Below are 17575 nucleotides of genomic sequence, written 5' to 3' on the forward strand. Positions count from 1 at the left end.
AGGAACATAATAAAGCTGGTTGGTTGCTCCTAAGTTCAGTGAACAAAATGATTAAAGAAAATGATGAGCTCAGGGATTCTATCTCCTGGCTTCAGAAACAGATAGCCTCAAATCTGCTAAGATTGCCCAAGTGAGAGTCTTATCTCCTGTAGAGAAAGAGCTGAAATTGCGGAAAAACAGACACAAGTTCTTATCATGCAAGTGGCTGACTTGCAATGAAAGGTGCATGCACAGCCTCACCAGATGTCTACTGTTAAAGTGAAGACATCGATTGGAAAAAAAAAAGGGAGCCTGCAACTTTGAATGGGGATGTGTGGGAGGATGCTGATGAAACTGGGGACACTGAGTTTGTAAACCCTGATGAAACTTTTTTGCCAGAAGAAACAGTTTCCCCATCCCCAGTAGGAGCAACATCCTCTCCCCATCTCATGTTCCCATCAGCCTTTCCACCTGTGTCTGAGGAGATTAAACCCTGCGCTGCCTGAGGCAACACTGATGGCCTCCCCTGAGGCAGCTGCCAGGCAAGATAATGTTGATTCTCCTCAGTAGCCACTGCCAATGCCCAATTTTGCTTCTAGGCCTACAACTAAAGTCCCAGCGGGCTCCTGGAGGTGAGGTTGAAATTGTTATCCATGAGGAGATGTACTACACTTGAAAAGAACTGCTTGAGTTTTCTAATTTACATAAACAGAAATTTGGAGAACAGGCATTGGAATAGATATTAAGGGTGTGGGATAATGGTGGAGGGAACATAGAGTTGGATCAGGATGAATTTATTGATTTGGGCCCACTAAGTAGGTACTCTGCATTTAATGTTGCAGCTCAGAGAGTTAAAAAAGGTTTTAGTAGTTTATTTTCTTGGTTAGCTGCAATATGGATTAAAAGACGGCCCACTATGAGTGAGCTGGAAATGCCTGATACCCTTTGTTTAATGTAGAGGACGAGATCCAAAGGCCCAGGGAGATTGGGATAGTGGAGTGAGTTAGTCACTTTAGACGTACTCATCCCAGCTGGGAGGGTCCAGAAGATATATCCTTGACCAATGCCTTGTGAAATAGATTTGTGAGGGCAGCACCTACATTTTTGAAGAAGCCTATAATTGCCCTTCTCTGTATGCCAGATCTAACAGTGAGAACCACAGTTATTCAACTACCAAATTTAAATACAATGAGAATAATTGGATCCCAAGGTGGCAGTGACCAACTAGCAGCACCCAACCATAAAAGACAAGGTGGGCATAGCTACCATAACAGACAGCAGAGGCAAAGCAGAAATCAGAATACTTTGAGTGGTGTAGAGATTTGGCATTGGCTAATCAATCACAGTATTCCTAGAAGTGAAATTTATAGGACGCCTCCTGCATTCCTATTTAATTTATATAAACAGAAAACTTCTAGGTCAAATGGACAAAAGACTAATTTGAATTTGAATAATTAAAAACAGGGAATCATGGCCCCTCAATCAATTTCCAGACTTGAGCCACCTTACAGACCCAAAACCCCTTGAATGAAGGGGAGGCCATGTCACCTTGAGGAAGGACCCCAGTACCTTACTGACAATTTCTGCAGTAAATCTTTCTCCCACCCTTCCCCAAGGAGATCTCCAGCCTTTTACCAGGGTAACTGTGCATGCGGAAAGGGAAATAATCAGATATTTCAGGGACTACTGAACACTGGGTCTGAGCTGATGGACCCAAAACATCTTGATCATCCAGTTAAAGTAGGGGCTTATACAGGTCAGGTAATTAATAAAGTTTTAGCTCAGGTGTCACTTACAGTGGGTCCCTGGGTCCTGGTCCAGTAGTCATTTCCCCAGTGCCAGAATGCATAATTGGCATAGAAATACTTAGCAGCTGGCAGAACCCCCACATTGACTCCCTGACTGGTAGAGTGAGGGCTACTATGGTGAGAAAGACCAAATGGAAGCCATTAGATCTGCCTCTACCTGGGAAAATAGTAAATCAAAAATAGTATTGCATCCCTGGAGGGATTGCAGAGATTAGTGCCACTTTCAAGGACTTGAAAGATGCAGAGGTGGTGATTCCCACCACATCTCTGTTCAGCTCTCCTATATGGCCTGTGCAGAAGACAGATAAATCTTAGAGAATGACAGTGGATTATGATAAGCTTAACCAAGTGGTGACTCCAATTGCAGTTGCTGTACCAGATGTGATTTCATTGCTTGAGCAACTTAACACATCTGCTGGTATCTGGTATGCTGCCATTGATGTGGCAAATGCCTTTTTCTCCATTCCTGTTCATAAGGCTAATTTGTCTTCAGCTGGCAAGGCCAGCAATATGCCTTTACTGTCCTACCTCAAGGGTATATCAACTATCTGTCTTTGTGTCATAATCTTACTTGGAGAGACCTTGATTGCTTTTCACTTCTGCAAGATACATACTGGTCCATTACACTGATGAGATGCTGATAGGACCCAGTGAGCAAGAAGTAGTAAACACACTGGAATTATTGGTGAGACATTTGCATGCTAGAGGATGGGAAATAAATCCAATTAAAATCCAGGGACCTTCTACCTCAGTAAAATTTCTAGTGGTCCAGGGGTGTGGGGCCTGTTGAGATATTCCATCTAAGGTGAAGGATAAGTTGCTGCATTTGGCCCCTCCTACAACCAAGAAAGAGGCATAAAGCCTAGAGGATCTCATTGGATTTTGGAGGAAACACATTCCTCCTTAAATGTGCTACTCCCGCCCATTTATCAAGTGACTTGAAAGGCTGCCAGTTTTGAGTGGGGTCTAAGAGAAGGCTCTGCAATACCTCCAGTCTGTTGTGCAAGCTGCTCTGCCACTTGGGCCATATGACCCAGCAGATCCAATGGTGCTTGAAGTGTCAGTGGCAGATAGAGATGCTATTTGTGAATGCCATAGGTGAATAACAGTGGAGGCCTCTAGGATTTTGGAGCAAGGCCCTGCCATCTTCTGCAGATAACTACTCTCCTTTTGAGAGACAGCTCTTGGTCTGTTACTGGGCTTTGGTGGAAACTGAATGTTTGACTATGGTCATCAAGTAGCCATGCAACCTGAACTGCCTATCATGAACTGGGTGCTTTCTGACCCAGTTAGCCATAAAGTGAGTCATGCACAGAAGGATTCCATCATCATATGGAAGTGGTATATATGTGATTGGGCTAGAGAAGGTCCTGAAGGCACAAGTAAGCTATGTGAGGAAGTGACTCAAATGTCCATGGTCTCCATTCCTGCCACCCTGTCTTCTGTCCTCCAGCCTGCACCAATATCTTCATGAGGAATTGCCTATGATCAGTTGACAGAGGAAGAGAAGACTAGGGCCTGGTACACAGATGGTTCTGCACAATATGTAGCCACTACCCAAAAGTGGACAGCTGCAGAACTACAGCCCCTTTCTAGGACATCTCTGAAGGACACCAGTGAAGGGAAATCTTCCCAGTGGGCAAAATTTCAAGCAGTGCACCTGGTTTTGCACTTTACATGGATGGACAAATGGCCAGATGTGTGATTATATACTGATTCATGGGCAATAGCCAATGGTTTGGCTGGCTGGTCAGGGACTTGGAAGAAGCATGATTGGAAAATTGGTGACAAACAAAACTGGGGAAGAGGTATATTGATGGACCTGTTTTAGTGGTCAAAAACTGTGAAGCTATTTGTATCCCATGTGAGTGCTCACCAATGGGTGATCTCAGCAGAGGAGGATTTTTATACTCAAGTGGCTAGGATGACCCATTCTGTGGGCACCACTCTGCCTCTTTCCCCAGCCTCTGTCATTGCCCATGAACAAAGTAGCCATGGTGGCAGGGATGGTGGTTACGCATGGGCTCAGCAACATAGATTTCCACTCACTAAAGCTGCCCTGGCTATGGCCACTGTTAAGTGCCCAATTTGCCAGCAGTAGAGACCAACACTGAGCACCCGATATGGCACCATTCCTGGGGGTGATCAGCCAGCTACCTGGTGGCAGGTTGATTATATTAGACCTCTTCCATCATGGAAAAGGCAGAGGTTTGTCCTCACTGAAATGACACTCTGGAAATAGCTTTTCCTATCTTGCATGCAATTCATCTTCCAAAACTACCAACAGTGAACTCATGGAATGCCTTATCCACTATCATGGTATTCCACACAGCATTGTCTCTGACCAAGGCACTTTAAGTGTGGCAGTGGGCTCATGCTCATGGAATTCACCAGTATTACCATGTTCCCCATCAACCTGAAGCAGCCGGATTGATAGAATGGTAGAATGGCCCTTAGAAGTCACAATTACAATGCCAACTAGGTGACAATACTTTGATGGAGCAAAGTTCTCCAGAAGGCTGTGTGTGCTCTGAATCAGCATCCAACACATGGTATTGTTTCTCCCATAGCCAGGATTCACAGATCCAGGAATCAAGGGGTGGAAATGGAAGTGACACCACTCACCACTACCCCCAATGTGTCATTAGCAAAATTTCTGCTTCCTGCTCTGATGACATTACATTCTACTGGCCTAGAGGTCTTAGTTCCAGAGGGAGGAACACTGCCACAAGGAGACACAACAATGATTCCATTAAACTGGAAGATTGCCACCTGGAATTAAGTCTGGGCCAATCCAAGGTGGCTGAATAGACAAAACTCCAGCACACAACACCCAGCGAGAGCTATGCAGAAATCCAGAGATCTCCTAGCTCCAACCGAGGTACCAGGTGCCTTTTAACGGGTCTGGTCTGACGGTGAGCAAAGCCCACTTAGGGCAGACTGAGGCGGGGAGGGGTGCTGCTTCACCCAGAAAGTGCATCTGACCAGCGAGTCAGAGGCTCCCCCTCTGGCACTCCGGTCCAGATACAGCCCTTCCCCCAAAGCCTCAGCAATACACAGAACAGGGGATCTTTGCCAGTCAAGTGCCGGGAATTACAAGCACGGAGTTGAATAATAATCCAGGACTGTGTCACGGATTGGCACATAGACCTAAACAGATGCATAAGCCCAAAAGGCAGCCAGGAGAGCCTGCAGACTGAGCTATTGCCCCCTCCCCCCGCCCTGAGAGAGAGGGAGCTGTAAGCAGGAGCAGCTGGGTGGGCCCCTACCCCACGACTGGAGAGAGAGGAAGCTGAAAGGGGGAGACAGAGACAGCTGGGTGCTGCTGGGTGGGTCCCTACCCTCCCCCACAATTCCCAGAGAGCTGAAGCTCTGACTCTAGTGGGTTGCAGCCAGTGCCACAGTCTGAGCTGAACCCTGAATGATCTAGCCCGGTGGAGGAAGGGCGCAACACACCATGAGAGGGGTGGGACTGGGCTACATGTTTCAACAAAAAACACAGGAGGCCTACATAGCAACAGGACAGGGTTCTTGACAACCCAGAAGTGCCTACAGGTCAGCAGAAGAGGTGGGCCTAATCTCTCAGTATAAACAAAAACGACACAGGAAGTTTCCCTAGTAACCTGAAGGAGCCCCTAGAAACCCAGTAGCGCCTCCACAGGCAGACAAGCCACCTCATCAAGCAGCTCCCTGACAATGCAGCGAGGTAAACTCACAAAGATGGGAATAAACCAGAGCAAAAAAGATGAAACCATCAAAGACCAAAACACCTCTTCTCCTTCAAGGGATCACAACTCCTCAATTACACAGGATCACAGCATGACCGAGAAGGAGTGCAACGAACTGACAGAAACAGGTTTCAGAAGGTGGATAATAACAAACTTTTCTGAGCTAAAGGAACATGTTCTAACTCAATGCAAAGAAACCAAAAACCTTGAAAAGAGGTTAGAAGAAATGCTAACTAGAATAACCAGCTTAGAGAAGAACATAAACGACTTGATGGAGTTGAAAAACACAGCATGAGAACTATGTGAAGCAAACACAAGTTTCAACAGCCAAATCAATCAAACAAAAGAAAGGATATCAGAGATTGAAGATCACCTCAACAAAATAAAAAGAGAAGGCGAGACAGGAGAAAAAAGAGTGAAAAGAAATGAACAAAGCCTCCAAGAAATATGGGATTATATGAAAAGACCTAATCTACGCTTGATTGGTATACCTGAATATGATGGGGAGAATGAATCCAGGCTGGAAAACAAGCTCCAGGATATTATCCAGGAGAACTTCCCAAGCCTAGCAAGGCAGTCCAAATTTCAAATTAAAGAAATATAGAGACAGATCTCGCGAGTAGGGTACAAGGCACTATGAAATGATCTTGTTACATGGGTGAGGGGCTGAAGGGCCTATGATGCACTGAGGTTGGGAAAGGATTTAGAAATAACATGGTTTGAAAAGCCGGACCTGGTGTGGGGACGCTCTAGGGAGGAGTCTTCTCCCCAGTTTTAGCTGGTTTCATTTCTTTGGGTCTGTAGGCAACGCGGTAAAAATACTCCGGTGGGCAACGCGGTACAGGTGCCTCTGAAGGGTGTTCATTAGGGGAATGCCGAAGCGTGGGAAAAAGGGATCGGTGGCCGAAGAAGGGGACGAGCTCAAGATGGAGCCAGAGGCCAAGAAGAGTAAGACGGCGGCAAAGAAAAATGACAAAGAGGCAGCAGGAGAGGGCCCAGCACTGTATGAGGACCTCCCAGATCAGAATACCTCACCCAGTGGCAAACCTGCCATACTCAAGATCTGCTCTTGGAATGTGGATGGGCTTCGAGCCTGGATTAAGAAGAAAGGATCCGATTGGGTAAAGAAAAGCCCCAGATATACTGTGCCTTCAAGAGAACAAATGTTCAGAGAACAAACTACCAGCTGAACTTCAAGAGCTGCCTGGAATCCCTCATCAATACTGGTCAGCTCCCTCGGATAAGGAAGGGTACAGTGGCATGGGCCCACTTTCCCGCCAGTGCCCACTCAAAGTTTCTTATGGCATAGGTGAGGAGAAGCATGATCAGGAATGCCGGATGATTGTGGCTGAATTTGACCCATTTGTGCTGGTAACAGTTTATGTACCTAACGCAGACCGGGATCTGGTACGACTGGAGTACTGGCAGTGCTGGGATGAAGTCTTTCACAAGTTCCTGAAGGGCTTGGCTTCCCGAAATCCCCTTGTGCTGTGTGGAGACCTCAATGTAGTGCATGAAGAAATTGACCTTCACAACCCCAAGGGAAACAAAAAGAATGCTGGCTTCATGCCACAAGAGCACCAAGGCTTTCAGGAATTACTGCAGGCTGTGCCATTGGCTGACAGCTTTAAGCACCTCTACCCCAGCACAGCCTATGCCTACACCTTTTGGACTTATATGATGAATGCTCGATCCAAGAATGTTGGTTGGCGTCTTGATTATTTTTTGTTGTCCCACTCTTTGTTACCTGCATTGTGTGACAGCAAGATCGATTCCAAGGCTCTTGGCAGTGATCACTGTCCTATCACCCTCTACCTAGCACTGTGACACCACCCCTAAATCACTTGGAGCCTGGGAAATAAGCCCCCTAAACTACCATTCCTTCTTTAAACACTCTTCAGAGAAATCTGCATTGTATTTCTCATCTATAAAAATAGGAATCCTCCAGCCAGGCTCCTGTAACAAGCTTAGATTTCTTTTAAGCTCAAGATTTTTTTGAGCATTTCTTAAAAAAAAAAAAAAATTGAACAAAGGCTACTAGTAATTTTGTTTGAATTATCCACATGAAAATAAAAAGCTATAGTTAAAAAAAAAATACAGAGAACTCCACAAAGATATTCCTCAAGAAGAGCAACCCCAAGGCACATAATCGTCAGATTCACCAGGGTTTAAATGAAGGAAAAAATGCTAAGGGCCACCAGAGAGAAAGGTCAGGTCACCCACAGAGGGAAGCCAATCAGACTCACAGCAGATCTCTCAGCAGAAACCCTACAAGCCAGAAGAGAGTGGGGACAATATTCAACATCCTTAAAGAAAAGAACTTTCAACCCAGAATCTCATATCCAGCCAAACTAAGCTTTGTAAGTGAAGGAGAAATAAAATCCTTTACGGACAAGCAATTACTGAGAGATTTTATCACCACAAGACCTGCCTTACAAGAGCTCCTGAAAGAAACATGAAGCACAGAAAGGAACAAGTATCAGTCACTGCAAAAACAAACCAGTTGGCAAAGACCAAAAATGCAATGAAGAAAATGGGTCAACTAATGGGAAACAAAACCAGCCAGTAACAAAATGGCAGGATCAAATTCACACATAACAATAGTAACATTGAATGTAAACGGCCTAAATGTCCCAATCAAAAGACATAGACTAGCAAACTGGATAAAAAGTCAAAACCCATCGGTGTGCTGTATTCAGGAAATCTATCTCACATACAAAGACACACATAGACTCAAAATAAAGGGATGGAGGAAGATTTACCAAGCAAATGGAGAACAAAAAAAAGCAGGGGTTGCAATCCTAGTCTCTGATAAAATGGACTTCAAACCAACAAAGATCAAAAGAGTCAAAGAAGGACACTACATAATGGTAAAACGATCAATCCAACAAGAAGAGCTAACTACCCTAAATATATATGCACCCGACACAGGAGCACCCAGATACATAAAGCAAGTTCTTAATGACCTAAAATGTGATTTAGATTCCCACACAATAATAGTGGAAGACTTTAACACTCCAACTGTCAATATTAGATAGATCAACGAGACAGAAAATTAACAAGGATATCCAGGACTTGAATGCAGAGCTGGAACAAGTGGACCTAATAGTCATATACAGAATGCTCCACCCCAAATTCACAGAATATATATTTTTCTCAGCACCATATTGCACTTACTCTAAAATTGACCACATCATTGGAAGCAAATCACCCCTTAGCAAATGCAAGAGAATGGAAATCATAACAGTCTATCAGACCACAGTGCAATCAGACTAGAATTCAGGATTGAGAAACACACTCAAAACTACACAACCACTTGGAAACTGAACAACTTGCTTCTGAGTGTCGACTGAAACAATGAAATGAAGGCAGAAATAAAGATGTTCTTCGAAACTAATCAGAATGAAGACACAACTTACCAGAATCTCTGGGACACATGTAAAGCAGTGTCAAAAGGGAAATTTATAGCAATAAATGCCCACGTGAGAAACAAGGAAAGATCTAAAATTGACACTCTATCATCAAAATTGAAAGAGCTAGAGGAGGAAGGTCAAAGAAAACTCAAAAGCTAGCAGAAGACAAGAAATAACTAAGATCAGAGCCGAACTGAAGGAGATAGAGACACAAAAAACCCTTCAAAAAATCAATAAATACAGGAGCTGGTTTTTTGAAAAGATCAACAAAATAGACAGACCGCTAGCCAGATTAATAAAAAAGAAAAGGAGAAGAATCACATAGATGCAATAAAAACAATAAAAGGGATATCACCACTGACCCCATAGAAATACAAACTACCATCAAAGATTACTACAAACAGCTCTATTCACATAAACCAGTAAACCAGGAAGAAATGGATAAATTCCTAGACACTTGTACTCTACCAAGACTAAACCAGGAGGAAGTTGAAACCCTGAATAGACCAATAACAAGGGCTAAAGTAGAGGCAGCAATCAATACCTACCAACCAAAAAAAGTCCAGGTCCAGATGGGTTCACAGCCGAATTCTACCAGATGTACAAAGAGGAGCTGGTTCCATTCCTTCTGAAAGTATATCAAACAATACAAAAGGAGGGAATCCTCCCTAACTCATTTTATGAGACCAACATCATCCTGATACCAAAACCAGGCAAAGACTCAACTAAAAAAGAAAACTTAAGGCCAATATCCATGATGAACATCGACGCAAAAATCTTCAATATTGAGAGCTTACTATGAACTGGGATTATGATGAACACTATATATATGACTTAATCTTCCTCATAAGTCTCCCAAGTGGATCCCATTATCATCCACATTACACATTAAGGAAAATGAGAATTGGTGAAGATGTGCACCTAAGGTTACACAGCTAAGTGGCAGAAATATGCCAAGAAGCCAGATCTTCTAACAACAAAGTCTGGCTGGGCTGCCTGGCTACCCATACCTCCCTTTCTGGAATCCCTTTTACATATTCCCTACGTGGGTTCCTACTGAAGGTATGAGCCATGGGTCCAGGCACCACTGAGTTTATCATATGGCCCTGCCCTCCTGGACAAAGCTTGTTCTAACTTTCAAGATAAAGATTACATAACTTTCAACTACAGCCTGGCTACATGTTGTTCCCTGCCCTTGCATTATTTCAGTTGTTTTCTTAAAATGAACAAACCCCTCTTGGCTTGAGATATTTATGTTACCATTCCTTGCATTCTTTCTGGTTTTTATATTCTTTGCAAAAAATCCTTGCTTGAAGTGTTCAAAATCTCCTCCAAAATGGGTACCCCTGGTAGACTCAGAAAGCCTGAGCTGCTGCTGTACAGTCCAACATCTACTCACGCTGTTGAGGCTGGAGAAGGGGAGATGGAAATGGTGCTCATAGCCTTCCATCTTTGTCTGGTTCAGTGGCTAAGTGGCTGCTTACATATGGAGTTTTTGGCTGGGGCTTAAGCCCTAAGGTTGGAAGATTAGCTTCCCTCACTCTGCGTTTCCTGATCCTTCTCTTACTGCTCTGAGTAGTGGTTCTGTACCATCTGATTAATGCAAATGATGCAGTATTTTCTCCCTCTTTAATGAACATAGACACTTGTGATGAAAGACACATAACACATAGGATGGAGAGGGAGGGGATTTATGAGTTCAGACACAAAGTTGGGGCAGTGAATGCAACCTCTTATACAGAAATTCATCATAAAGTCTCCAATCTCAATATGTGGCACGTTTTACTCAGTACTGTCAGGTAGCTTTTATTTGATCCCTTTACTCATGAAAAGACAGGTTCAGATGGCATTTGCCACAGGTATCACAACTAGCTAGCTACTGACAGAATCATAATTACAATGGAAGGATTTTTATTCCTGTTCCAAGACCACACTACGCTTGGCAAAATAAAAGCATTCATTCATTCCTTAGTTATTCAGCATATGTGTATCTAGTACCTTTTCTGTGCTAGGTTTTAGGGAATTACAAAGGGAGCAGAATAATATAATCACTGATGTCATGGTGAATACAGCTCTGTGTCAAACCAGACATGAATCAGATAATCTCATATAAATAAAAACTTATATTTGTTTAGAAGTAAGGGAGTGACAGCCCCAAGAGAACAGATGACAAAAATGAGGTTAGTAAGAATTCATGTAAGATGGGTTAATCATATTAATTATCAAGCACAAAAAGTTTCTTTGCTGAAATCATCAATGATCAAGAAATCATCACTACACAATATATCCATGTAATTTGTACTGCATTTGTACCCCTTAAATTTATACAAATTTAAAAAGAAATCTTTGATGTGTCAGTATTTGAAGAAAATCTTATCTTTTTCATCTGTGATGCCATCAGTCAGATCACGGCTGATCTAATTAGAGGCTAGATTGCTAACAGCTGCTAGCTCTTTTGGACCACAGAGCTTATAGTTAAATTTGATACTTAGAAATATAAATTTTTAAAAATAAATGGCTTATTCTGGATTCTTTTAGAAGAGGCATTTTCCTCTCTTGGCACCAGGCAAGTCTACTTGGATTATTCCCTTATGGTTAGAGAAACAAAACCTCTTTTCCTTGCACTTTAGCTGGGCCTAGACTCAGTGGAAGCTGAAAGACATAGGCTATGAGCCCTCAAACCGCATCTCTATTCCACATAGGACACAGCCCCTCTGGCCTTTTCACTTCTGGAAACTTGCTTTGCTGTCTCCCGTCCCAATCCTAAAAGTGTACATATTCGTCTAGCAGCCTGGCTCCTTTGTGGCCTTTATGCAGATGAAGTGCTTAGTAACTTTTTACGTCTCTCCCTTTGCAAAAGTAATACTGGTTTCCTATAAACAAACAGAAATGTGAGCCGTCACCACTCATTGTTATCAAGTTTCTATTGTTTCTCTTTGTTTTTCAAAATTGACAAAGAATGGAATTTTAGACTCCTAAATTTCCTTTTGGTTTTAGAAGCTACTTCATAAAATAATTGCCCTCAACCTAACCTTTCTGGTTCTTTTAGGCTCTTTTTAGACAAAGCAGATCAGCTGAAAACTCCACTTACAGTAAATTGTAGGGGGAGGGGATAGGAAAAAGGGGAGACGGTGGGTTTTAATCTTGCTTTTACTCTATATCATACTTTGTGGTCTCTGTCAATGTGAAAAAGACTTGGGCATTCCATCACTGTTGGAATAATTGTTTTAGACTTCCAGAGCCACTAGTTTTACATGTGGTAGTCTTGAGTTCTGCAGTGCACAATCTGCACAGCTACACCCTTGTTCATTCTTTCTGCTCTGTTCCAGGTCTATTCAACTTCTATAGTCTTTCTCTTGGTCTCTGTTCAGCACTACCAAGCCTGGAAACTTCATGAGTAAATTTGGCCTTCAAAGTTTGGTCCTTTTATAAATAATTTGTCCTTATCAGTGTGGCTATATTTAGCAAACAGAAATAAGGACACCTGTTTACATTTTGGGGACATATTTATACTAAAAATTATTCCTGAGTATCTACAATTGAGATTTATTATAGTTGGGCATCCTACATTTTATCTGGCAACGCTTACCCTGACCTTAGCTCTTTTTTAGGCCTTGGATGTGTTTGGTGATCCCTCTGCCTGCTCAGGTGTCTTCAACCCTATCCTGGGGAATGTTCATGTCCTCTAGGGGACAATGAATTTTCTCACACAAAGTGTAAGAAGCAAAGTTCTTCTGATTGAGGGGCATGGTGGGACACGGTCTAGATAAAATAAATGAATCTTGTCTCACACTTGTCTATTCACTAGCAATTTCCTACGTGTTTATATTATAGCTGTTACATTGCAAGATTGCAAGTTCCTGGAAGACAGGGACTTTTTTTTTTTCTGTGTCACAGTAGGTTTTATTAAGATCAGAGAGATTCAGTTACAATCAAATCAATCAAGCTTTAATGTATTGGCTGGTTAATAGACTTCTAAGAAAACCAAGCTTCCCTAAAAAAAAGAGCAATTAATTATTTTTATTCAACTTATCATGCAAATATCTGAATAATTTACTTTTGTTTGTTCAGTTCCCACATAGCTCAGTTTATAAGTATTGGTGTGGAGGCTATAGGTTAAAGAAACATATTTGTGTAAATTTGCTGTCCCACATAGCATTTACCACCATACTATGTTGTTTATCATGAGAGGCTAAATATACAAATAAATACTGGCCAGACCATATATGACAAAACAACTCTGACCATAGTCTCTGCAGCAGCCAGCCCAGGAAGCCGAACCATAACCTTTGTAGCTATTGGCCCAAACTGGTCAGAACTTGGTCAGTGACTCCTAGCTTTTCTAATGTTTGCTCTCACTTCTAACCCAGAACCAACCAGAGAAAGAAAATGTGCTCCCAAAACCAATCCTGGAGGCGTCTACATAGCCCACATCTAGCTTCCCCAGGCCAACAGCTTTTGAGCAGGGCATACCTGAAGCTTTTCCTTTTTTCTGCTATAAAGCTTTCCCACTCCTCTGCCTGCCTGTGAGTCTCTGCCAAACAAAAGTGATGGTACCTGACTTCCTTGCAAGCTCTGGATGAATAACCGCTACCTGTTCTAGATCAGATTGTCTTTATTTCTACAGTGTTTATTAAGATCTCTATGCAGAATCTTTTAAATGGCAAGATTAGTCCTGCCCAGGTTTAGGAAATCATTTAGGGCTGCTGGATGTCAAATATGGTGCCAGCAAAAGTGTTGAAACTGGTTCAAACTTGGGTCAAGAGTCCTTTGATCTAGCTCAAATCTGCAATAATTTGATATTACTCAATCCTCTTTCCAGCACATCTCAGCAAAAGTCTCACTGCTTGTGAGTGTCCTGCATACAGTCTGATTTGGATGGTTGTTTCACTTGTGGAATTACTCAGAGGTCACATGACATTTACCTGTGAGTAGTTCAAAATGACTCTATTTCCTTAGGTCTATTTTGCCCTATCCATTGAGGAACATGTGGTCTCTGATATTAGATTGTTTTAATTCGGATTCTGCCAATACCTTTTATTCATCTTGTGAGTTTGGAAAAGTACATGCACTTATTTAAGTCTTAAATTACTTATTTAAAAATTGTTATAGTGACATTAGCACCTATCTTATAGGTTTGTTTGATAATTAAAGCATTATTTCTCACCAAAGTCCTAATATGTAATAGTTATTCAATAAGTAATAGCTATCATTATTACCATTATTACATCAAAATAGGTGCTTATATTTTCAAATTAACAATCTTTTGTCCTTTTGATATCACAATATGTACATTAAGTGGTACAAAGAATTAAGGCACCATCTTCATAATTAGATGATAGCAACTTTCTTCTTTATTGGAAATCAAGCATCTCAGAACCATCATGATTGGCTATTATGCTTTTTGACCTCAGCATTCTCAATGGCTTCTACTGGTAGAGCAAGTTACAGCTAGTAACTTGGTCAAGGTTTTTGGATATGAACTTTACCTTTTAGAGTATAGACCAACCTACATTTAAAACATGACACTCCAGAGGCACAGAAAGGTACATGACACAGCCAAATGAAGAGGCAACATGTCCTAAAATATTTTCTCTATTATCTTTTGAATCCCATTATAATCAAAGATATCTTCATGGTGAAATGCTCATTTTGCAGACATGACATGGATAAGTTTAATTTCAAAATCATACAAAGGAAAAATTCTGGGGCAATTTATCTGCATTTTTGTTAATGTGATCACAGATACAAAGTTAGTCATTCAATCCCAAATGAGACATGACCTCAATGGGAGGTTTGTTCCTTGAATAAATTACAGAGATCCACACAAAGCACATGTCAATTGCACTGCCCATGTGCTCCTGTCTCCTCGCTGATGTCAGAGATTTGTTCTGGGAAGCCTCTAGCAAACATTTTTGGAACAGAAATTTTGTGAGAATGTCACTGTTTTTGTCACAAAGGTAATTTAATGGTCTAACTGGAACCAAAAATGGAATGAGTTACTTTATCAAAAATTTTAAATCAAAAACTATTTATTTTGTTTGGTGGGTTTCAACAGGAATTAGAGGAGCATGTCATGATGGAGAAGCAAGAGATCTATCAGGAGCACCAGGAATGCTTTTTCAAAATATATATATTCTATTAAATTAAATGTTACTATGAACAGACTCTCTACACAGCCTCATATATCATATTTTTCCACTTTTCCACAGTGACTATTTCAAATATTTTCCAGTATCTTCAAATCTCTACTCCTGTCTCCTTTATTAACTACCCCTAATGACAGCAGCAGTGGCCATCTGGAATGGCCACCACCATCACACTGGCAGCAGTAGGGAGGTATGGCCAGGGCTGCACACTCTGTGGAGCCAGTGGGAACAGGGACAACCAGGAGTCCCATTCCTTTCATCAGAAAGTCTCCAATGTCAACATATGACACTTTTTACTCAGTACTGTCAGGTAGCTTTTATTTGATCCCTTTACGGGTGAAAAAACAGGTTCAGATGGCATTTGCCATAGGCATCACAACTAGCTAGCTACTGATAGAATTATGATTATAATGGAAGGATTTTTTATTCCTGTTCCAGGACTATACTACCTTATGGCAAAATACAAGCATTCATTCATTCTTTAGTTATTCAGCACATATTTATCTAGCGCCTTTTCTGTGCTAGCTTTTGGGGAATTACAAAGGGAACAGAATAATATGATCACTGATGTCATGGTGAATACAGCTCTGTGTCAGATCAGACATGACTCAGATAATTATATAAATAAAAACTTACAAATTTTTGTTTAGAAGCAAGGGAGTGATAGCCCCAAGAAAACAGATGACAAAAATGTGGTTAGTAAGAATTCATATGAGTTAATCATATTAAAAAAGCAAGAATTTAAATAAATGCCAAGCACAAAAAAGTTTCTTTTCTGAACTCATCAATGATAAAGAAATCACCACTAAACAATATATTCATGTAATTTGTACTGCATTTGTACCCCTTAAATTTATACAAATTTAAAAACGAATCTTTGATGTATCAGTATTTAAAGAAAATTTTATCTTTTTCATCTGTGATGCCATCAGTCAGATCACGGCTGATCTAATTAGAGGCTAGATTGCTAACAGCTGCTAGCTCTTTTGGACCACAGAGCTTATAGTTAAATTTGATACTTAGAAATATAAATTTTTAAAAATAAATGGCTTATTCTGGATTCTTTTAGAAGAGGCATTTTCCTCTCTTGGCACCAGGCAAGTCTACTTGGATTATTCCCTTATGGTTAGAGAAACAAAACCTCTTTTCCTTGCACTTTAGCTGGGCCTAGACTCAGTGGAAGCTAAAAGACATAGGCTATGAGCCCTCAAACCGCATCTCTATTCCACATAGGACACAGCCCCTCTGGCCTTTTCACTTCTGGAAACTTGCTTTGCTGTCTCCCGTCCCAATCCTAAAAGTCTACATATTCATCTAGTAGCCTGGCTCCTTTGTGGCCTTCATGCAGATGAAGTGCTTGGTAACATTTTATGTCTCTCTTTGCAAAAGTAATACCAGTTTCCTATTTTAAAAAAACATGGAAATGTGAGATGTCACCACTCATTGTTATCAAGTTTCTATTGTTTCTCTTGTTTTTCAAAATTGATAAAGAATGGAATTTTAGACTCCTAAATTTCCTTTTGCTCTTAGAAGCTATTTCAATACTATGTTGAATAGGAGTAATGAGAGAAGGCATCCTTGTCTTGTGACAGTTTTCAAAGGGAATACTTCCAGTTCTTGCCCATTCAGTATGATATTGGCTGTGGGTTTGTCATAAATAGCTCTTATTATTTTGAGATATATTCCATTGATACCTAGTTTATTGAGAATTTTTAGCATAAAGGTCTGTGGAATTTTGTCAAAGGCCTTCTCTGTATCTATTGAGATAATCATGTGGTTTTTGTCTTTGGTTCTGTTTATGTGGTGGATTACATTTACAGATTTGCATATGTAAAACCAGCCTTGCATTCCATGGATGAAGCCTACTTGATTGTGATGGATAAGCTTCTTGATGTGCTGTTGGATTCGGTTTGCCAGTATTTTATTGAGGATTTTTGAATCAATATTCATCAGGGAGGTTGGCCTGGAATTTTCTTTTTTAGTTGTGTCTCTTCTAGGTTTTGGTATCAGGATGATGTTGGCCTTATAAAAAGAGGGAATTCTCCCTAACTCTTTTTCTATTGTTTAAAATAGTTTCAGAAGGAATGGAACCAGCTCCTCTTTGTACCTCTGGTAGAATTCAGCTGTGAACCCATCTGGACCTGGACTTTTTTTGGTTGGTAGGCTATTAATTGCTGCCTCAGTTTCAGACCTTGTTATTGTTCTATTCAGGGTTTCAACTTCTTCCTGGTTTAGTTTTGGGAGGGTGTAAGCATCCAGGAATTATCTCTTTCTTCTAGATTTGCTGGTTTAGTAGCACAGAGGTGTTTATAATATTCTCTGATGGTAGTTTGTATTTCTGTGGCATGGTAGTGATATCCCCTTTATCATTTTTTATTGCATCTATTTGATTCTTCTCTCTTTTCTTCTCTATGAGTCTGGCTAGCAGTCTATTTATTTTGTTGATCTTTCAAAAAAACCAGATCCTGGATTAATTGATTTTTTAAAGGTTTTTTTTT

General features: G+C 41.1%; 1 pseudogene across 1 annotated transcript; it reads left to right on the forward strand.

Annotated features, from left to right (window-relative positions):
* The first annotated feature begins 6359 nt into the window (after window positions 1-6359).
* Window positions 6360-7600, forward strand: LOC108288088 (annotated as a pseudogene). The gene has a single exon (XR_005196634.1). The product of XR_005196634.1 is annotated as a DNA-(apurinic or apyrimidinic site) endonuclease-like (transcript).
* The last annotated feature ends 9975 nt before the right edge of the window (window positions 7601-17575 follow it).

Source organism: Cebus imitator, unplaced genomic scaffold (assembly GCF_001604975.1).
Source record: "Cebus imitator isolate Cc_AM_T3 unplaced genomic scaffold, Cebus_imitator-1.0 Scaffold364, whole genome shotgun sequence".
In the NCBI taxonomy this organism is placed as follows: Eukaryota; Metazoa; Chordata; class Mammalia; order Primates; family Cebidae; genus Cebus; species Cebus imitator.